This window comes from Chiloscyllium punctatum, chromosome 19 (assembly GCF_047496795.1).
Source record: "Chiloscyllium punctatum isolate Juve2018m chromosome 19, sChiPun1.3, whole genome shotgun sequence".
NCBI classification, from domain to species: Eukaryota; Metazoa; Chordata; class Chondrichthyes; order Orectolobiformes; family Hemiscylliidae; genus Chiloscyllium; species Chiloscyllium punctatum.
The window spans coordinates 44,604,701-44,628,709 of record NC_092757.1 but is presented as its reverse complement, the minus strand read 5'-3'; the positions used below and the strand labels follow the sequence as shown (position 1 = coordinate 44,628,709).

General features: G+C 43.7%; 2 non-coding genes across 2 annotated transcripts; both read left to right on the top strand.

Moving 5' to 3' along the window:
- The first annotated feature begins 13,468 nt into the window (after positions 1-13,468).
- Positions 13,469-13,587, top strand: LOC140491711 (5S ribosomal RNA). Its single transcript, XR_011963383.1, has one exon. It is a non-coding gene; the product is annotated as a 5S ribosomal RNA (ribosomal RNA).
- Positions 13,588-23,890: 10,303 nt separating this feature from the next.
- LOC140491742 (5S ribosomal RNA) lies at positions 23,891-24,009 on the top strand. Its single transcript, XR_011963413.1, has one exon. It is a non-coding gene; the product is annotated as a 5S ribosomal RNA (ribosomal RNA).

The window sequence follows — 24,009 nt, the reverse complement described above, 5'->3', positions numbered from 1 at the left end:
AAGTGATGCCTCACTTTCGATGATCACACTTCCCTGATCGATGTCAGCGTTCCCCTGTTTTCTAACAATCGTCTAACTAGTGGTGTGGATAGGGTCTGAAAGCAACAACGTTGTGGTGAGGGCTTGTCAGGTGAAGGGTGTTTTACAATATCTGCACTCACCGGTCGGGTTCATACAACGGTGGATCGATATGGTTAAGGAAGGAAGAATGGGTCAGCAAACACAGCAAGTTCAATCCTTGTAATGATGATTATTACACATCAGCAGCAAATAATAAGATAAGTGTAAAGAGTGAGTATTTAAAATGCCAGGTACAAAAATCAAGGCTTATTCTCTAACAGCCGAAGCCTTCACAAACAGATCGGCCTAATAATGGCACAAATGGTGATGAATATTTCGATCTAATTGACATCACTGTGCCTTAGTTACAAGTTGACCAAGGTAGAGAAATAACATTTCCAGAGTGCAGACTATTAGCAATAGTAAGGTGGGATTTGGAAAGAGGAGTAGCCCCTGACATTTAAGGATGACAGAAGGACGTTAGTGAGTAAGGATATTACTTTGGAAATCTTAACCGTGCACTAAGATAATCATACCATTTGAAGACACTGTCAAGATGCTTTGAGGAATGGGAACTCCTGTTGGACTAAATGCAAGAGAATGTTGTGTTCATTAACAGTCGGGTGGATAAAGGCAGAAGCAATAGGTGCCAATGACTTGGATTTTCAGACTGTATTTCCTATAATTTCAGACTGAGATGAGGTGAACTTTTGACAGTTATTGTGTTGTTAATCTTTAGAATGATATTCTCCAGAGTGTGGTGTGGGTTCTACTGTTGAGGATACTTCAGTGTCAGTGGATGGAGTTTTGATATCTCAGGGAATTCTGAAAGGGAGGTGCAGTTGAGGTGGATCGATGGTCATCAGTTTGAATGGTGGAGCTCTCTGGTGTGAGATATTGACCGCGGAGAGTGTGCTGCAGATTGAGCAAAGCAAAAGGTGGTCTCCAGAAGGATAATTGTGAAGACCGAGGTTATCGGATTGTGGTATAGGACGGATATGGAAAATGGCAGAGGTGGTGGAGTAGCCTCCATGATGAGAAACAAAATTCTGTCAGTGATGAGGGAGGACATAATGAAGGAAACGCATTCAGTGGAGACCGTGTGGGTGGAACTGAGGAATAGTCGAAATCCTAAAATTGTAATAGGTGTTATGTACAGACCGCCTGGTAGCAGCTCTGAAGTCCTGGATGGTAAAAATGCACAAAACTAGGCAATATGTAACAAAGTAAAAACAATGACTGCAGATGCTGAAACCCAAATACTGGATTAGTGGTGCTGGAAGAGCACAGCAGTTCAGGCAGCATCCAATATGTAACAAAGCCAGAGTACTACTCATGAGGGATTTTAACGTGAACACAGATTTAGAGGGAGTCAAGCATTTGTCAGAAAGGTAGTGCATGTCTGGTGTATTGCCGGTACTGTTTCTCACTGCATTATGTCCTGTATGCTTCATGTGGACAAGCAGTATTGGGTTTAGTAATGAGTAATGAGTTGGAATTAATGAGTGAGCTAGTTGTGCGTGGCCACTTATCATATAGCGATGATAGCACTATCAAGTTCAAGGCAGTGTTTGAAAGCACAAAGCATGTATCTGCTGTATTCGGTAACGAACCGGGACAAGTGATGGGCTTGTTAGTGGGTGAACATTTTGGTGATGGTGACCACAATTCTGTGACTTTCACCTTGGTTATGGAGAGAGATAGGTGCATGCAACAGGGTAGGTTTTACAATTGGGGGAAGGGTAAATACGATGTTGTAAGACAGGATCTGAGGAGCATAAGTTGGGAGCATAGGCTGTTTGGGAAGGATGTCGTGCAAATGTGGAACTTTTTCAAGGAACAGATACGACATGTCCTTGATATGTATGTACCTGTCAGACATGAAAGAGATGGTCGTGTGAGGGATCCTTGGTTGACGAGGGAGGTTGAATGTCTTGTAAGGAGGAAGGAGGAGGCTTACATAAGGTTGAGGAAACGAGGTTCAGAAGGCGTTGGAGGGATACAGGATAGCCAGGCGGGAGCTGAAGAAAGGGATTAGGAGAGCTAAGAGAGGGCATGAAAAATCTTTGGCGGGTAGGATCAAGGATAACCCCAAGGCCTTTTATGCATATGTGAGAAACATGAGAATGACGAGAACGAGGGTAGGTCCAATCAAGGACAGTAGTAGGAGACTGTGTACTGAGTTGGAAGAGGTAGGAGAGGTCTTGAATGAGTACTTTTCTTCAGTATTTACAAACGAGAGGGACCTTATTGTTGAAGAGGAGTGTGTGAAACAGACTGGTAAGCTAGAAGAGATACTTGTTAGGAAGGAAGATGTGTTGGAAATTTTGAACAACTTCAGGATAGACAAGTCCCCCGGGCCTGACGGGATATAACCTAGGATTATGTGGGAAGCAAGAGAGGAAATTGCAGAGCCATTGGCAATGATCTTTTCGTCTTCGCTGTCAACGGGAGTGGTACCAGGGAACTGGAGAGTGGCGAATGTTGTGCCCTTGTTCAAAAAAGGGAATAGGGATAACCCCGGGAATTACAGGCCAGTTAGTCTTACTTCAGTGGTAGGCAAAGTAATGGAAAGGGTACTGAGGGATAGGATTTATGAGTATCTGGAAAGACACTGCTTGATTAGGGAGAGCCAGCACGGATTTGTGAAGGGTAGGTCTTGAGGAGGTCACCAAGCATGTGGATGAGGGTAGAGCAGTGGATGTAGTGTACGTGGATTTTAGTAAGGCATTTGATAATGTTCCCCATGGTAGGCTTATGCGGAAAGTCAGGAGGTATGATAGAGGGAAATTTGGCCAGTTGGATAGAGAACTGGCTAACAAGTCGAAGTCAGAGTGGTGGTAGATGGTAAATAGTCAGCCTGGAGCCCAGTTACAAGTGGAGTTCCGCAGGGATCAGTTCTGGGTCCTCTGCTGTTTGTAATTTTTATTAATGACTTGGAAGAGGGAGTCGAACGGTAGGTCAATAAGTTTGCAAATGATACAAAGATTGGTGGAGTTGTGGACAGTGAGGAGGGCTGTTGTCGGCTGCAAAGGGACTTAGATATGATGCAGAGCTGGGCTGAGGAGTGGCAGATGGAGTTCAACCCTGCCAAGTGTGAGGTTGTCCATTTTGGAAGGACAAATATGAATGCGGAATACAGGGTTAACGGTAGGGTTCTTAGTAAGGTGGAGGAGCAGAGGGATCTTGGGGTCTATGTTCATAGATCTTTGAAAGTTGCCACTCAGGTGGACAGAGCTTGTAAGAAGGCCTATGGTGTATTAGCGTTCATTAGCAGAGGGATTGAGTTCAAGAGTCGTGAAGTGATGTTGCAGCTGACCTTGGTTAGGCCACATTTGGAGTACTGTGTGCAGTTCTGGTCCCCTCACTTTAGGAAAGATGTGGAAGCTTTGGAGAGAGTGTAGAGAAGACTTACCAGGATGTTGCCTGGAATGGAGAATAGGTCGTACGAGGATAGGTTGAGAGTGCTAGGCCTTTTCTCATTGGAACGGCGAAGGATGAGGGGTGATTGATAGTGGTTTATAAGATGATCAGAAGAATAGATAGAGTAGACAGTCAGAAACTTTTTCCCCTAGTACAACAGAGTGTTACAAGGGGACATAAATTTAAGGTGAAGGGTGGAAGGTATAGGGGAGATGTCAGGGGAGGGTTCTTTACCCAGAGAGTGGTGGGGGCATGGAATGCGCTGCCTGTGGGAGTGGCAGAGTCAGAATCATTGGTGACCTTTAAGCGGCAATTGGATAGGTGCTTAAGCTAGGACAAATGTTCGGCACAACATTGTGGGCTGAAGAGCCTGTTCTGTGCTGTGTTGTTCTATGTTCTATGCTGCTGGAGTTGGAGAGTTCGGTAAAGCCACCTTGACTGAGATGAGACAGAGACCGTCCACAATAAGGTGGGAAAATCTGCTGATGGCTAAAAGAACTGAAGATGACGGGAGGATGTTTAAAGAAACATTGAAGACGATAGGAAACCAGTTGATACCCCTGAGAGGGAAAGCTCTGCTTCACAGAAGAAAACAGTCATGGACAAAAATATCAGCATAGATCCTGCTGATTGGGAAAGATCCAGAGAGCAGGAAAGACACAAAGCAGTGTAAAAGAGCTCCCAAAAGGAATTTTGATCGGAATCTTTCCAGGGACATCAAAATCGAGAAGAAATGTTCCGCTGGCCTAAAGGGAAAGCGGGTGGTCAGGAGAAGGTGGGGACATTGTAAATGGTCGAGATGTTCCATCATTCCCCTTACCTCGGTATTTTCAGGAGAAAAGGAGGATAGCTTGCCAGAAGTCCCGGTGAAATGAAAAGTGGATCGGGAAAAGCAACCGAATAAAATGAAGGTGAGTAAAACATCGATAATGAGGAAATGACTGGAATCAAAGGGTGACAAATGCCTGGGATTAGGCGGGTTCCATCGGTGGGTGTTAAAACAAATCGACAAGCGCCTCATAGAAGCCCGAACTGTAATCGTTCAGAATTCCCGAGATCCAGGAGTCGTCCCTCCGGATTGGATTGTTGCACGTGTCAGTCGCGCTTTTTAAGAGAGGAGAACCCGGAAAACTCGGGAATTGCAGAGCATGGAGCTTAGAACCTATGGCAGGGAATTTGTTGGAGTCTATAATCAAGGCTGGGATAAGTGAGCACCTCAAATTGTTGAGTTAACCAGGGAGAGCCACATGACAGGTAGGTCGTGCCTGATAAATTCATTGCAGAGGGTTTGAAGAGGGGACGAAGGTAGCTGTCAGGGACTAATGTCCATAGATGTTGTTTACATGGACTTCCAGAAAGCATTTGACAAAGTCCACTTAAGTAGGTAGGAGCCAAGAGAATTGAGGGCAAATTCCTGACACGGCTCGGAGATTGTTTGAGTGGCAGGTGACAGAAAGTAGAGATAATGGGTAGGTAGTCAATTGGCAGGATGGAACCAGTTATGTCTCACACGGACTTGTGTTAGGGCCTCAATTATTGATGTTATTTGTTAAGGGAATGGATAATGGCACAGGAAGTCTTATCATAATTTGTGGATGACACATAGTTAGGCTGCATTGTAGACAGTGTAGATGACAGCATAAAATTGCAAGGGGATACTGATAGATTAAGTCAATAAACACAACTGTGGCAAAAACATTTGAATGAAAGCAATAGTGAAGCTATCCATTTTTGGATCCAGAAGGGACAGATCAAGGTATTTTTCTGGATGGTATGAAGTGCATGTCCAAGGAGACTTGGGGTTTCAGGTGCACACAACTTTAAAGTGTCACGGACACGTACAGAAAATAATCCAGAAAGCGAACAGATTGCTGTCCTTTTTAAGTAGAGGACTGGAGTAGAAGGATGCCGAAGTTATGCTGCAGTTCTACAAAACCCTGGTTAGATAGACCCCACTTGGAGTACTGTGAGCGGATCTGGGCCGCACACCTTCTGAAAGGAGTAGAATATTGATTGACAAGAATGATACCTGGACTTGCATGGTTAAGATGGAAGGAGAGATCATATCATTTAGGCCTGTGGTCTGTAGAATTGAGAATGTTAATGGGTGGTGTGATGAAAGTCTTGGAGACATGAATAGGAAAAGAGAAGGTGGATAACGATAAACGATTTCTACTGGTTGGGGATTGTAGAATGAAGGAACATAACGTGAGACTTAGGGCCACAGGGTTGCATAGAGATGTGAGGAAGCAGTCGTGCACACATCGGAGGGTGAATTTTAGCTATCATTTTCTGTCAAAGTGCAGTGGATGCTGGATGAGTTGTTCTATTGAAATGTGAGGGAGATAAATGTTTGTGAAGCAAAGGTACTGTGGGATATAGGTAAATTAATGTTACTTCTGCAATTCCATTTTACAAAGTAAAATGAACTCACACCGGTGTGTAATTGTTTTAGCCACAAGCTGAGTTAACAAGAATGGAAACGATGTGGAGGAAATATATAATTGTTTTTGTATTAGCTAAAATTGAATGTTAGAATGAGATGTGCCAATAAAACAATGGTAGACATTACAGGCAAATAGATAAGATGTTGTGAGGGGATGAAGTTAAGCTAGATACGCCTGTACAAACAGTAGGTATAAACATCTGCTTCCCACTTTTACAAAAACACAGGAACAAACCCTAATTAAAAGGGTCATAGGGATCAGAACGGCCTCGGGAAAGGCACAGATGAAGGGGGTAGATAATGATGAAGAAAGAATATGCCTAACAATGACCTACAGCAGGATGAGGTCAAACAGCCTTGTGAGGCCAGGAAAAAGCATTTTGTCACAGACAAGGCCGGATAAGGCAAGAGATAAACAGGGGTAAAGGGGGTCGGTCTTAGGGAAGTGGACGATGTAAGCAGGGGAGGAGCAATGTAAAACAAAAGACATCAAATCATATAAATATTATGTATGAATTGAACTTGGTGTGTATGTCCTCTACCTTATAGGCACTGGATATCTCACCCACTTGCAAGTGTAAAATAAAGGACACTGCTGATTCAGATTTTGTCTCGGACTGCAATTATGGAGGTGTGTGTTTCTCACAACTGGGGGCTGTCCGGGATTTTCTTCCATCACCGGGGGGAGTGGCTGGCCTTGGACACTGGGAAGACGCATCCCGTTCCCCATTGAGGAGCGGTCTCGTGTCCTGGTTTGGTCTGCTCCCTTGGCAGACTGTTACGAATCCCACAAGAGAGACATCTGAATCAGACAGGGATAGGCGTTCGATAGAAAATACGGCGACAAGGGGCCAGGCAACTCTCTGCACAGACCAAGGTAAGAAACCTGACTTTTAAGTATTGCCTTGGTGGCCGGGTTGAGTTTTAGTAGTTAATAAGGGACTAATGAAGGAACTCCACATGGGCTGTGCCGTGGGTAAGGAAAAAGCCTCCGGGAAAACAAAAGAAGGAAAAAGCAATGGAAATGGAGGCGGGGTCCCTTAGAACATACCTCCAGAAAGTCCTTTGGGCAGGATGTTGTGGAATTGGCAAAATACTACTTGTACAGGGGAAAAAGATGATTAAATATTGTTGCTTCGTATGGACTAAGGAATCCATTCTTCGTCCCGCCTCTTCTGGACAAAATACAGGTCGGACAAAGACTGGGTTTGTAAATATCTGAATTTATGATAGAAGGTCCTAAGGCTAGGGTCACAGGGGAACTGCTGTATATCCCTGATATAGGAAGTAACTTATTAGGGAGAGATTCAATTATCCTCTTAGAACTGGGGATTGGAATTCAGGAAAAAGAATTAGTTGTAGAAAGGCAATGTTGACAGAGAATGTGGAGAGAGAGATAGACCCTATTGTATGGGCTAGAGAAGGGAATTGTGGAAAACTACAGATCCCTCCCCTTGACGTAAATTTAAAAAAAAGGAAAAGGGGACGTTGTCTGTGAGCGACAATACCCCATTTCCATAGAAGGTAAACGAGGACTGCAGCCAGTAATTGAAGGATTGATTAGAGATGGACTGTTGGAGCCATGTATGTCTCCCTATAATACCCCAATCCTACCAGTGCGGAAATCCGATGGAACTTATCGATTGGTGCAGGATTTGAGAACATTAAATCGAATAGTACAGATCAGGCAACCAGTGGTACCAAACCCCTATACCTTATTAAGTGAGATCCCTCATGACCACAAATGGTTGGGCTTGTCCCTTGGCAGAGGAAAGTAGGAATTTGTTCGCCTTTGAATGGGAAGAACCTAAGACAGGACAGAAACAGCAATACCGGTGTACTGTGCTCCCCCAGGGGTTTATGGAATCCCCGAATTTATTTGGACAGGTGTTAGAACAAATATTGGAGAAATGTAGCAGCCCCAAGGGGACTACCCTGTTGCAGTATGTAGACGACACCTTAGTAACAGGAAAAAGAAGAGAAAGAGTAGTGGAAGCCACTAACAAATTATTGAATTTCCTGGGTCAGCAGGGACTGAGAGTATCTAAAAACAAACTACTATATGTGGAGCAAGAAGTGAAATACTTGGGACATTTAGTGAGTGAGAAAAAGATAAGCCCGGAACAGATAGAGGGAATAGTGGGAATGCAACTGCCCAGCACTAAACGGGAGTTACGCAAATGTTTGGGTCTAACGGGTTATTGCAGATTGTGGATTGATTCCTATGCACAGAAGACTAAGAAATTATATCTCAAACTATTAGAGGGGGAACCAAAATGTCTACGTTGGGTGATGAGGAAAAAGAACTAGTTGAGAAACTCAAAAGAGATCTGATCCATGCCCCCGTGTTAGCCTTACCTTCTCTAGATAAACCTTTCCACCTCTTTGCTACCGTGGATAAGGGAGCGGCTTTGGGAGTATTGACCCAGAGGTGGGGAGGAATGAGACAACCAGTAGCATATCTTTCGAAGCTACTGGATCCAGTATCCCGGGGGTGGCCTGAGTGTGTGCAGGCTGTGGCTGCCACTGCACTGTTGGTGGAGGAAAGCAGAAAGCTTACATTTGGGGGAGCCCTAATAGTAAGCACTCCACACCAAGTGAGAACAATCCTAAACCAAAAAGCGGGGCGATGGTTGACAGACTCGCGGATTCTGAAATATGAGGCAATATGAATAGAAAAGGATGATCTAGTGTTGGTCACTGACAATTGTTTAAATCCAGCTGCCTTTCATTGGAAAGGGGAAGGAGACTCTCCTCAGAATCCAGGGCACGACAGCCTTGACATTATAGAATACCAAACTAAGGTCCTCATGGACCTGAGAGATGTTCCACTTCATGCAGGGGCTAGACCTTTTTATAGACGGATCATCCCAGGTGACTGAAGGGAAAAGACATAATGGGTATGCAGTCGTAGTTGGGACAAACAGTAGTGTGGTGCAGGCAGGACGGTTGCCAAATGGGTGGTCAGCTCAGACTTGTGAACTCTATGCATTGGAAAGAGCCCTTAGGGCATTGGAGAATAAAGAGGGAAAAGTATATATTGACTCTAAGTATGCATTTGGTGTTGTGCACACTTTCGGTAAGATATGGCAGGAACGACAGCTGATCAATAGCCGAGGGAAAGAATTAGTACATGAAGAATTGATTAAACGAGTCTTGGAGTCCCTATTACTTCCCTGAGAAATAGCAGGAGTGCATGTAAATGGTCATCAGAAAGGAAATGAACTAGAAGTTAGGGGAAATAGATTAGCCGATGAAGTGGCTGAGGAAGCAGCCCTGAACCCACAAGAAGTGGTGATTCATTCCCTAATACCTACTGTCCCAAGTCCGAGGGAAGCTCCTATATTTACTGAAAGCGAAGAAAATGAATTGAGAGATTTAGGGGCTGTAAAAACAGCAGACAGGCATTGGAGGTTACCTGATGGAAGGAGAATGTTAAACAAAATGATGATGTGAGAGATTATGGCTGTCCTACACCAAGGCAGCCATTGGGGAGTACAAGCAATGTGTGATTTAGTTCTTAGGGAATATGGATGTAAAGGAATATATACAATTGCTAAACAAATATGTGAGGGATGTATAATATGCAGAAAGGTAAATAAGAAAGTCTTGAGAAAACAGACCCCGGGAGGAAGAGACCCAGGATTGAGACCTTTCCAGAGTATACAAGTAGATTATACTGAACTCCCCAGGGTAGGGAGACTAAAATATTTGCTACTCATACTAGATCATCCATCTGGTTGGGTTGAGGCATACCCCTGAGCTACCACCACTGTGAGTGGAGTGTCGAAAACAATATTGGAGCACATAATTCCCCGATACGGGCTCGTGAACCATATTGATTCCGACCAAGGAACTCACTTTACCCCCTGTAACACTTTAGAGGTAATGAAAGGTTTGGGAATTTCCTGGGAGTTCCATACTCCGTGGCACCTGCCATCATCGGGAAGGGTTGAGAGAATGAACCAAACACTCAAACAACAGCTCTCTAAATTGATAATAGAAACCAGACTCCCTTGGACCAAATGTTGACCTATAGCTCTCTTGTGAGTACGAACAGCCCCAAGGAAAGATTTGGGACTATCCCCCTATGAAATCTTATTTGGATTACCTTACTGGGGAACGAATGGAGAATTGGCAATTCCCGAAACTAAAGAGTTGTTCTTAAAGAAGTATATACTGGGCTTGTACTCCTCTTTGTCTTTCCTCAGGAACCAGGGTTTATTGGCACAGACTCCACCCCTTGAATTCACCGTTCATCCCATCCGGCCGGGCGATTGAATCTTAGTAAAATCATGGACAGAGACTAAATTGCAGCCGGACTGGGAAGGGCCGTACCAGGCTCTTTTGACGACCGAAACGGCAATAAGGACGGTGGGGAAAGGCTGGACTCACTACACTCGGATCAAAGGGCCAGTGGAATCTCCAGTTGAGGAAGAAGTCTGGACACCCGAATCAACGCAAGACCCGCTGAAACTCAGACTAAAGAGACTTTGAGTAACTGATTATACAGTGGCGATGCGAGCGCGGGATTATTTCTGTAAGATTTTATATTAAGTCTTTTTGGTGCTTCAGCATGATGTTTAGATACTGGGGATGCTGTTAGAATTATGATGCTCGCCCTTTTAGTATTGGGATTTCATCAAATATCATTTTCATATGGATTATTAACGGTTCCTGAATCTGATAATCCACAAGTAATAGACGCTGATGTATGCAGCTTAGTAAATTGTGGGGATGTGGATAATCAGAGACAGTACCGCAGCTCTGAGATACATCTAAAGTCCTATGGGGATGGCCTTGGGGACGGTACTTAGTATAATGGTTTCATCACAGTACACCGGGCCCCCTTCCGACCAGCTCGTGATTGTCCTGATAAAAAGTGTAACCCAATATACCTAACGATAAGGAAAACCACATGGCATGAAACAATCCTGGCGGGGGGCACCTATGAGATACAATGAAATGGAACGTTTGGGATACAAATGAAAGCAAATGGGAAGGATTTCTTGGGCTATTGTTTTCGAATTAGCGAAGGACAGGGAAAACAGGTAGAATTACTGGGTAAGAAGATACGATCCTTCACCCCTCCCGATGATCCTGAAGTAGTAAAATTTATAGAGGTAAAGGACTTGAAACAGACCATTGAAATAGAAACTGGGTACAGGGATGCAAATGCCTGGGTTGAATGGGTAAAGTATACTGTAAAAAGTCTGAACAAGAGCAATTGCTCTGTATGTGCCTCCGGTCGGCCAGTGGCCCAGGGGGTTCCCTTTCCGCTCGGGTGGAAGGGAGACAGGAAGGGCATGAAATGTATGATAGCCCTGTATCAGGATGAGACTGAATGGAATGATAGGAATTGTACCTCCCTATCTCGGATGTTCCCTCCCTTGGAGAAGAAAGATGCAAAAGATCCCCCCCTGTTTTCTGCCGCAGTTGGAAATCACACCTCGTGTGTGTGTAGACGAGGTACAAGTCGGTCGAATGATTTGGGGGAGCTGAAATTATGTACAGAGATTAAGAATGTTACCGAAACGGAGAAGGGAGGGAACTACTCAGCACTAAAGGTTCCCCGAGCGGATCTGTGGTGGGACTGTGGAGGCAAAATATTGAGACCCATCCTATCTCCAGATTGGAGAGGGACATGTGCAATTGTACAATTGGCAATTCCATTTACCCTGGCATTTGAGAAGGAAAAGATAGGGGGGAAAAAGGGAAGGGGTAAGAGATTACTGTTAGACAATTCATTCGATGACAGGATTTATCTCGATTCGGTAGGAGTCCCTAGGGGGGTACCTGATGAATCCAAGGGTCGTAACCAGATTGCAGCAGGCTTTGAGTCAGCTCTCTTCTGGTGGGTAACAATTAATAAAAATGTAGATTGGATAAATTACATTTTCTATAATCAACAGCGATTTATAAATTATACAAGAGATGCGGTTAAAGGACTATCAGACCAGCTTGATGCGACAAGTAGGATGGCATGGGAGAACAGAATGGCCCTTGATAGGATTTTAGCAGAAAAAGGGTGTGTGTGTGTGATGTTAGGAGGAAGTTGTTGTACCTTTATTCCTAATAACACTGCACCTGATGGTTCAATTACTCGGGTCTTAAGAGGATTGACTACCTGAGCAGAGGAATTGGCTGAGAATCCAGGAGTAGACACATCTCTCACAGGATGGCTTGAGTCCTGGATTGGAAGGTAGAAGGGGATGGTGGTTTCTATCCTTCCTTCCCTGATAGTAGTAGTTGGGGTATTGGTGGCCATTGGCTGTTGTATCATACCCTGTATACGAGGGCTCACCCAAAGACTCATTGAAACAGCCTTGATGAAACAGGTGCCCCTAAAAGAAAAATGCAGAAGATAACAAATGGTAATTAAAGAAAAGGGGGAAATTGTGGGATATAGGTAAATTAATGTTACGTCTGCAATTCTGCAATTCCATTTTACAAAGTAAAATGAACTCACACCAACGTGTAATTGTTTTAGCTACGAGCTGAGTCAACAAGAATGGAAACGATGTGGAGGAAATATATAATTGTTTTTGTATTATCTAAAATTGTATGTTAGAATGAGACGTGCCAGTAAAACAATGGTAGACATTACGGGCAAATAGATAAGATGTTGTGAGGGGATGAAGTTAAGCTAGGTACGCCTGTACAAACAGTAGGTATAAACATCTGCTTCCCACTTTTACAAAAACACAGGAACAAACCCCAATTAAAAGGGTCAAAGGGATCAGAACAGCCTCGGGAAAGGCACAGATGAAGGGGGTAGATAATGATGAAGAAAGAATATGCCTAACAATGACCTACAGCAGGATGAGGTCAAACAGCCTTGTGAGGTCAGGAATAAGCAATTTGTCACAGACAAGGCCGGATAAGGCAAGAGATAAACAGGGGTAATGGGGGCCGGTCTTAGGGAAGTGGAAGATGTAAACAGGGGAGGAGCAGTGTAAAACAAAAGACATCAAATCATATAAATATTATGTATGAATTGAACTTGGTGTGTATGTCCTCTACCTTATAGGCACTGGACATCTCACCCACTTGCAAGTGTAAAATCAAGGACACTGCTGATTCAGATTTTGTCTCTGACTGCAATTATTGAGGTGTGTGAGCTTTGTTTCACACAGTACCAAGGGCCAGAGGCTTGTATATGAAGTTGGGCAAGAGCTGAGCCATGATGTTTGAATGGAGGCAGAGGTTGTAGGGGCTAAACAGCATTGTGGTGTGTGTATGTTGCTGTGGTTATAATTTGGAAAGGAGTTTATTTGTGAAGCAGTTTGGATGGGCATGTAATGAAATGGAGTGGAGTGAGTGTGAAAGAGTTGATCCTGTTGTGTAATAAACGTGTGTGTGTGTGTGTGTGTGTGTGTGTGTGTGTCTAGGGTGAAGTAGAGGAACTGAAGATGGAGATGGGAGAATAGAAAGGCAAAGGAAAAAGAAATGTTTTGGTGCAGGATGATTGAATGGCAAAATGTTGTTGTAAATGCAGCAGTGTGCGCCTTTAAGGAAGCAGAAATGGAAGCAGTCTGTGCCTACGGCCATACTAGTCTGAAAACGCCCGATCTCGTCTGATCTCGGAAGCTAAGCAGACTCAGGCCTGGTTAGTACTTGGATGGGAGACCGCCTGGGAATACCAGGTGCAGTAGGCTTTTGCAGCCACCAGAGGTTGCTCACAGCTTCGCACTCTCACACTTCCATTCATCAAGCAACGTCCTTTTAATTACTCACTCAGTCTCTCGGTCTCACTTTTTCTTGCCCAATTTCATTGTTCAGCTTCTTCCCCCAATACACAAACACATCATTACTGCTTGAGATTGGAGCAAACGCACCAGGAACACCAAAGCAGCAAGTATTTTATTGAAGAGCACAAACGGTGGTTTTTATTAAGTGATGCCTCACTTTCGATGATCACACTTCCCTGATCGCTGTCAGCGTTCCCCTGTTTTCTAACAATCGTCTAACTAGTGGTGTGGATAGGGTCTGAAAGCAACAACGTTGTGGTGAGGGCTTGTCAGGTGAAGGGTGTTTTACAATATCTGCACTCACCGGTCGAGTTCATACAACGGTGGATCGATATGGTTAAGGCAGGAAGAATGGGTCAGCAAACACAGCAAGTTCAATCATTGTAATGATGATTATTACACATCAGCAGCAAATAATAAGATAAGTGTAAAGAGTGAGTATTTAAAATGCCAGGTACAAAAATCAAGGCTTATTCTCTAACAGCCGAAGCCTTCACAAACAGATCGGCCTAATAATGGCACAAATGGTGATGAATGGTTCGATCTAATTGACATCACTGTGCCTTAGTTACAAGTTGACCAAGGTAGAGAAATAACATTTCCAGAGTGCAGACTATTAACAATAGTAAGGTGGAATTTGGAAAGAGGAGTAGCCCCTGTGGGATATAGGTAAATTAATGTTACTTCTGCAATTCCATCTTACAAAGTAAAATGAACTCACACCAGTGTGTAATTGTTTTAGCCAAGAGCTGAGTCAACAAGAATGGAAACGATGTGGAGGAAATATATAATTGTTTTTGTATTAGCTAAAACTGTATGTCAGAAGGTAGACATTATGGGCAAGTAGATAAGATGTTGTGAGGGGATGAAGTTAAGCTAGATACGCCTGTACAAACAGTAAGTATAAACATCTGCTTCCCACTTTTACAAAAACACAGGAACAAACCCCAATTAAAAGGGTCATAGGGATCAGAACGGCCTCGGGAAAGGCACAGATAATGATGAAGAAATAATATGCCTAACAATGACCTACAGCAGGATGAGGTCAAACAGCCTGGTGAGGCCAGAAATAAGCATTTTGTCACAGACAAGGCCGGATAAGGCAAGAGATAAACAGGGGTAATGGGGGCCGGTCTTAGGGAAGTGGAAGATGTAAACTGGGGAGGAGCAATGTAAAACAAAAGACATCAAATCATAAATGTTGTGTATGAATTGAATTTGGTGTGTGTATGTCCTCTACCTTTTAGGCACTGGACATCACACCCACTTGCAAGTGTAAAATAAATGGCACTACTGATTCAGATTTTGTCTCGGACTGCAATTATTGAGGTGTGTGAGCTTTGTTTCTCACAACTGGGGGCTGTCCGGGATGTTCTTCCATCGCCGGGGGGAGTGGCTGGCCTTGGACACTGGGAAGACGTGTCCCGTTCCCCATTGAGGAGCGGTCTCGTGTCCTGGTTTGGTCTGCTCCCTTGGGCGACTGGTACGAATCCCACAAGAGAGACATCTGAATCAGACAGTGATAGGAGCTCGATCGACAATACGGCACAAAGGGGCCAGGCAACTCTGTGCACAGACCAAGGTAAGAAACCTGACTTTTAAGTATTGCCTTGGTGGCCGGGATTAAGTTTTAGTAGTTAATAAGGGACTAACGAAGGAACTCAATATGGGTTGTGCCGTGGGTAAGGAAAAAGCCTCTGGGAAAAGAAAAGAAGGAAAAAGCAATGGAATTGGAGGCGGGGTCCCTTACAACATACCTCCAGAAAGTCCTTTGGGGAGGATGTTGTGGAATTGGGAAAATAATACTTGTACAGGGGAAAAAGATGATTAAATATTGTTGCTTCGTATGGACTAAGGAATCCATTCTTCGTCCCGCCTCTTCTGGCCAAAATACAGGTCGGACAAAGACTGGGTTTGTAAATATCTGAATTTATTTGTCAATGAGAGAGAGAGAGAGAGAGAGAGAGAGAGAGAGAGAATGAAAAGAGCTGTACAGCTGGTAGAAAGTTTAACCCTTTGTGATTTGGTTTGAATGCACATTTGTTTGTTGGTGATTGAATGTTTGCGTTTTATTCCCTGGAGCTTGAGTTCCGGGACTGTTTTGAATCTGATTTTTATTATGGAAACTTAACATGATTTCTTTAAAGGTGAAGGATTCTATAGAGATTATGAAAAAAAAAGAATGATAACTCCTGTTCTTTTTACAGGTCATAACTGCCTTACTATCAGTTTCTAACTAATCTCTTTTATCTTTACATAAAAGCGATTTATGGAGGACAGTTGAAGTTTCAGTTCAACATTAGATTGTAGTAAAAACAAAATTCTATGGTTAATATCTGTGACCTTGGATTCGGCCATTGTTCATGCATTAGAAGTTTTTGTTAAACTTGAATAGACAAATTCTTTTAAGGCAGCTCGGATTATTTCACGACCTATAGTATTGTAATTGAGCAATGATTGGTCAGCACTACTTAAGAAAACTAATTTTGGATTTAAATTAAGGGACTAAAACTGGGTGAGTACAGTGGATTTCAAAATTGAGAAGTGTATGCATTTTACATTTTGAATATTAAATACTGAATAAATGAACGTAAATATATAAATATATTTACAAAGTTTGGAACAGGCTTTAAGGTTAGTCAAGCATGAATTGATGAATTGGTGTTTGAAGTTATGGGGAGCTAGAAATACTGCAATATTTCTTTAAAAAAGAAAAAGGGGAAGAACGTAATGACTTATCCCCTTCGGGAGGTACCAATAGGGGACAAAGAGATTGGGTTTGTAAGTGTCCCCCTCAGCAGTGGGGAGGTCAGAACATTTAAAGAAATGAAGGTCCTGGTTGAGGATCCGGTAGGGCTGTCTGAACAAATTGATCAATTTTTGGGGCCCAGTCTGTATACCTGGGCTGGGTTAATGTCTATTTTGAATATACTATTTACTGGGGAAGAAAGGGGACTTATATGGGGAGCAGCCATTAAAATATGGGACAGGGAACACCCCATTCGAGATGGGGATGCTGGACAGGGAGAGGTGAAGTTTCCCCTCAGAGACCCCCAGTGGGAAAACCAAAACCCAGAGCATAGAGAAGAAATGAGGGAATTGAAAGACCTGATTCTAAAAGGAATAAGAGAGGCAGTTCCAAAGTCACAGAATTTGACGAAAGCCTTTGAAGTTAGACAGGAGAAAGGTGAGACTCCCTCAGCTTTCTTGCAAAGATTAAGAGACTCAATGCGGAAATATTCTGGAATGAACCCTGAGGACCCAGTGGCACAGGGTCTTTTGAAAGTACATTTTGTGACAAAGGCATGGCCAGACATACAGAGAAAGATACAGAAGATAGAAGGGTGGAGTGAAAAGCCATTAGATGAATTGTTAAGAGAGGCACAGAAAGTGTTTGTAAAGAGAGAGGATGAGAGACAGAAACAGAAGGTGAAAATGATGGTAGCTGCGGTTGATGAGGTAGTTAAGAAAAGAATGGAACCGATAGTGACCAACCGGAGCGGTGCGTGGCAGCATGTCGGACAGAGAGGACAAGGGGGAGCGTTTGATAGAGGGTTCGAGCGACAGGGGCAGAGCTGGAGGTCTCCACAGGCAGGATGCTATTATTGCGGAAAGATAGGGCACTTTAAGCGGGAATGTCCTGCTCTGAAAAGGGAAGAGAGGGCAATTCCGCTTATGAATTTTGAAGAATAGGAGTGTCAGGGGTTCCTGCCCTCGGGGGCCCACCAGGAACCCTTGATAAACCTGAAGGTGGGACCCTGTAGGGAAGAGGTCGTCTTCCTAGTAGATACTGGGGCAGCACGGTCATCGCTGAATGTTAAACCAAAGAAAGTAGGAATGTCAACACAGTCAATTACTGTTTCGGGGGTAAAAGGGGAAGGATTTACTGTTCCAGTAGTTGAACCTATGATGATAGAAGGTCCTAAGGATAGGGTCGCAGGGGAACTGTTGTATATCCCTGATATAGGAAGTAACTTATTAGGGAGAGACTTAATTATCCTCTTAGAACTGGGGATTGGAATTCAGGAAAAAGAATTAGTTGTACAAAAGGCAATGTTGACAAAGGATGTGGAGAGAGAGATAGACCCTATTGTATGGGCTAGGGAAGGGAATTGTGGAAAACTACAGATCCCTCCCCTTGAAGTAAATTTTAAAAAAAAGGAAAAAGGGGACGTTGTCTGTGAACGACAATATCCCATTTCCATAGAAGGTAAACGAGGACTGCAGCCAGTAATTGAAGGATTGATTAGAGATGGACTGTTGGAGCCATGTATGTCTCCTTATAATACCCCAATACTACCAGTGCGGAAATCCGATGGAACTTATCGATTGGGGCAGGATTTGAGAACATTAAATCGAATAGTACAGATCAGGCACCCAGTGGTGCCAAACCCCTATACCTTATTAAGTGAGATCCCTCATGACCACAAATGGTTTAGTGTGATAGATTTAAAGGATGCCTTTTGGGCTTGTCCCTTGGCAGAGGAAGGTAGGAATTTGTTTGCCTTTGAGTGGGAAGACCCTAAGACAGGACAGAAACAGCAATACCGGTGTACTGTGCTCCCCCAGGGTTTTACGGAATCCCCGAATTTATTTGGACAGATGTTAGAACAAACGTTGGAGAAATTTAGCAGCCCCAAGGGGACCACCCTGTTGCAGTATGTAGACGACCTCTTAGTAACAGGAAAAAGAAGAGAAAGAGTAGTAGAAGCCACTAACAAATTATTGAATTTCCTGGGTCAGCAGGGACTGAGAGTATCTAAAAACAAACTACAATATGTGGAGCAAGAAGTGAAATACTTGGGACATTTAGTTAGTGAGGGAAAGCGAAAGATAAGCCCGGAACGGATAGAGGGATTAGTGGGGATGTCACTGCCCAGCACTAAACGGGAGTTACGCAAATGTTTGGGTCTAACGGGTTATTGCAGATTGTGGATTGATCCCTATGCACAGAAGACGAAGAAATTATATCTCAAACTATTAGAGGGGGAACCAAAATGTCTAAGTTGGGATGATGATGAAAAAGAACTAGTTGAGAAACTCAAGAGATCTGACCCATGCCCCCGTGTTAGCCTTCCCTTCTCTAGATAAACCTTTCAATCTCTTTGCTACCGTGGATAAGGGAGCAGCTTTGGGAGTATTGACCCAGAGGTGGGGAGGAATGAGACAACCAGTAGCATATCTTTCGAAGCTACTGGATCCAGTATCCCGGGGGTGGCCTGAGTGTGTGCAGGCCGTGGCTGCCACTGCACTGTTGGTGGAGGAAAGCAGAAAGCTTACATTTGGGGGAGCCCTAATAGTAAGCACTCCACACCAAGTGAGAACAATCCTAAACCAAAAAGCTGGGCGATGGTTGACAGACTCGCGGATTCTGAAACATGAGGCAATATTAATAGAAAAGGATGATCTAGTGTTGGTCACGGACAATTGTTTAAATCCAGCTGCCTTTCTTTGGAAAGGGGAAGGAGACTCTCCTCAGAATCCAGGGCACGATTGCCTTGACATTATAGAATACCAAACCAAGGTCCGCATGGACCTGAGAGATGTTCCACTTCATGCAGAGGCTAGACCTTTTATAGACGGATCATCCCGGGTGACTGAAGGGAAAAGACATAATGGGTATGCAGTCGTAGTTGGGACAAACAGTAGTGTGGTGGAGGCAGGACGGTTGCCAAATGGGTGGTCAGCTCAGACATGTGAACTCTATGCATTGGAAAGAGCCCTTAGGACATTGGAGAATAAAGAGGGAACAGTATACATTGACTCTGAATATGCATTTGGTGTTGTGCACACTTTCGGTAAGATATGGCAGGAACGACGGCTGATCAATAGCCGAGGGAAAGAATTAGTACATGAAGAATTGATTAAACGAGTCTTGGAGTCCCTATTACTTCCCCGACAAATAGCAGTAGTGCATGTAAATGGTCATCAGAAAGGAAATGAACTAGAAGTTAGGGGAAATAGATTAGCCGATGAAGTGGCTAAGGAAGCAGCCCTGAACCCACAAGAAGTGGTGATCCATTCCCTAATACCAACTGTTCCAGGTCCTCGGGAAGCTCCTATATTTACTGAAAGCGAAGAAAATGAATTGAGAGATTTAGGAGCTGTAAAAACAGCAGACGGGCATTGGAGGTTACCTGATGGGAGGAGAATGTTAAACAAAATGATGATGCGAGAGATTATGGCTGTCCTACACCAAGGCAGCCATTGGGGAGTACAAGCAATGTGTGATTTAGTTCTTAGGGAATATGGATGTAAAGGAATATATACAATTGCTAAACAAATATGTGAGGGATGTATCATATGCAGAAAGGTAAATAAGAAAGTTAATAAGAAAGGTAAATAAGACCTAGGATTGAGACCTTTCCAGAGTATACAAGTAGATTATACTGAACTCCCCAGGGTAGGGAGACTAAAATATATGCTAGTCATAGTAGATCATCCATCTGGTTGGGTTGAGGCATACCCCCGAGCTACCATCACTGTGAGTGGAGTGTCTAAAACAATATTGGAGCACATAATTCCCCGATATGGGCTCGTGAACCATATTGATTCCGACCAAGGAACTCACTTTACCCCCGGTAACACTTTAGAGGTAATGAAAGGGTTGGGAATTTCCTGGGAGTTCCATACTCCTTGGCACCTGCCATCATCGGGAAGGGTTGAGAGAATGAACCAAACACTCAAACGACAGCTCTCTAAATTGATCATAGAAACCACACTCCCTTGGACCAAATGTTGACCTATAGCTCTCTTGTGAGTACGAACAGCCCCAAGGAAAGATTTGGGACTATCCCCCTATGAAATCTTATTTGGATTACCTTACTTGGGAACGAATGGAGAATTGGCAATTCCCGAAACTAAAGAGTTGTTCTTAAAGAAGTATATACTGGGCTTGTCCTCCTCTTTGTCTTTCCTCAGGAAACAGGGTTTATTGGCACAGACTCCACCCCTTGAATTCACCGTTCATCCCAACCAGCCGGGCGATTGAATCTTAGTAAAATCATGGACAGAGACTAAATTACAGCCGGACTGGGAAGGGCCGTACCAGGCTCTTTTGACTACCGAAACGGCAATAAGGACGGTGGGGAAAGGCTGGACTCGCTACACTCGGATCAAAGGGCCAGTGGAATCTCCAGTTGAGGAAGTCTGGACAGCCGAATCAACGCAAGACCCGCTGAAACTCAGACTAAAGAGACTTTGAATAACTCATTATACAGTGGCGACGCGAGCGTGGGATTATTTCTGTAAGATTGTATATTAAGTCTTTTTGGTGCTTCAGCATGATGTTTAGAATAATGGGAATGCTGCTAGAATTATGATGCTAGCCCTTTTAGTGTTGGGATTTCGTCAAATATCATTTTCATATGTATTATTAACGGTTCCTGAATTTGATCATCCACAAGTAATAGACACTGATGTATGCAGTTAGTAAATTGTGGGGATGTAGATAATCAGAGACAGTACCGCAGCTCTGAGATACATCTTAAGTCCTATGGGGATGGCCTTGGGGATGGTACTTAGTATAATGGTCTCGTCACAGTACACCGGGCCCCCTTCCGACCAGCTCGTGATTGTCCTGATAAAAAGTGTAACCCAATATACCTAACGATAAGGAAAACCACATGGCATGAATCAATCCTGGGGGGGGGGCACCTATGAGATACAATGAAATGAAACGTTTGGGATAGAAATAAAAGCAAATGGGAAGGATTTCTTGGGCTATTGTTTTCAAATTAGCGAAGGACGGGGAAAACGGGTAGAACTACTGGGTAAGAAGATACAATCTTTCACCCCTCCCGATGATCCTGAAGTAGTAAAATTTATAGAGGTAAAGGACTTGAAACAGACCATTGAAATAGAAACTGGGTACGGGGATGCAAATGCCTGGGTTGAATGGGTAAAGTATACTGTGAAAAGTCTGAACAAAAGCAATTGCTATGCATGCGCCTCCAGTCGGCCAGTGGCCCAGGGGGTTCCCTTCCCGCTCGGGTGGAAGGGGGACAGGAAGGGCATGAAATGTATGATAGCCCTGTATCAGGATGAGACTGCATGGAATGATAGGAATTGTACCTCCCCTATCTCTGATGTTCCCTCCCTTGGAGAAGAAAGATGCAAAAGCTCCCCCCCTGTTTTCTGCCGCAGTTGGAAATCACACCTCGTGTGTGCGTAGACAAGGTACAAGTCGGTCGAATGATTTGGGGGAGCTGAAATTATGTACAGAAATTAAGAGTGTTACCGAAACGGAGAAGGGAGGGAACTACTCAGCATTGAAGGTTCCCCGAGCGGATCTGTGGTGGGACTGTGGAGGCAAAATATTGAGACCCACGCTACCTCCAGATTGGAGAGGGATATGTGCAATTGTACAATTGGCAATTCCATTTACCCTGGCATTTGAGAAGGAAAAGATAGGTGGGAAGAAGCGAAGGGGTAAGAGATTACTGTTAGACACTTCTTTCGATGACAGGATTTATCTCGATTCGGTCGGAGTCCCTAGGGGGGTACCTGATCAATCCAAGGGTCGTAACCAGATTGCAGCAGGCTTTGAGTCAGCTCTCTTCTGCTGGGTAACAATTAATAAAAATGTAGATTGGATAAATTACATTTTCTATAATCAACAGCGATTTATAACTTATACAAGAGATGTGGTTAAAGGACTATCAGACCAGCTTGATGCGACAAGTAGGATGGCATGGGAAAATAGAATGGCCCTTGATAGGATTTTAGCAGAAAAAGGGGGTGTGTGTGATGTTAGGAGGAAGTTGTTGTACCATTATTCCTAATAACACTGCACCTGATGGTTCAATTACTCTGGTCTTAAGAGGATTGACTACCTTAGCAGAGGAATTGGCTGAGAATGCAGGAGTAGACACATCTCTCACAGGATGGCTTGAGTCCTGGATTGGAAGGCAGAAGGGGATGGTGGTTTCTATCCTTACTTCCCTGATAGTAGTAGTCGGGGTATTGGTGGCCATTGGCTGTTGTATCATACCCTGTATACGAGGGCTCACCCAAAGACTGATTGAAACAGCCTTGATGAAACAGGTGCCCCTAAAAGAAAAATGCAGAAGATAACAAATAGTAATTAAAAGAAAAGGGGGAAATTGTGGGATATAGGTAAATTAATGTTACATCTGCAATTCCATTTTACAAAGTAAAGTGAACTCACACCAGCGTGTAATTGTTTTTGCCACGAGCTGAGTAAACAAGAATGGAAACGATGTGGAGGAAATATATAATTGTTTTTGTATTAGCTAAAATTGTATGTTAGAATGAGATGTGCCATTAAAACGTTACGGGCAAATAGATAAGATGTTGTGAGGGGATGAAGTTAAGCTAGATACGCCTGTACAAACAGTAGGTATAAACATCTGCTTCCCACTTTTACAAAAACACAGGAACAAACCCCAATTAAAAGGGTCATAGGGATCAGAACGGCCTCGGGAAAGGCACAGATGAAGGGGGTAGATAATGATGAAGAAAGAATCTGCCTAACGATGACCTACAGCAGGATGAGGTCAAACAGGCTTGTGAGGCCAGGAATAAGCATTTTGTCACAGACAAGGCCGGATAAGGCAAGAGATAAACAGGGGTAAAGGGGGTCGGTCTTAGGGAAGTGGAAGATGTAAACAGGGGAGGAGCAATGTAAAACAAAAGACATCAAATCATACATAATATTTATATGAATTGAACTTGGTGTGTATGTCCTCTACCTTATATGCACTGGACATCTCACCCACTTGCAAGTGTAAAATAAAGGACACTGCTGATTCAGATTTTGTCTCGGACTGCAATTATTGAGGTGTGTGAGCTTTGTTTCTCAAAGGTACCAAGGGCCAGAGGCTTGTATATGAAGTTGGGCAAGAGCTGAGCCATGATGTTTGAATGGAGGCAGAGGTTGTAGGGGCTAAACAGCGTTGTGGTGTGTGTATGTTGCTGTGGTTATAATTTGGAAAGGAGTTTATTTGTGAAGCAGTTTGGATGGGCATGTAATGAAATGGAGTGGAGTGAGTGTGAAAGAGTTGATCCTGTTGTGTAATAAACGTGTGTGTGTGTGTCTAGGGTGAAGTAGAGGAACTGAAGATGGAGATGGGAGAATAGAAAGGCAAAGGAAAAAGAAATGTTTTGGTGCAGTATGATTGAATGGCAAAATGTTGTTGTAAATGCAGCAGTGTGCGCCTTTAAGGAAGCAGAAATGGAAGCAGTCTGTGCCTACGGCCATACTAGTCTGAAAACGCCCGATCTCGTCTGATCTCGGAAGCTAAGCAGACTCAGGCCTGGTTAGTACTTGGATGGGAGACTGCCTGGGAATACCAGGTGCAGTAGGCT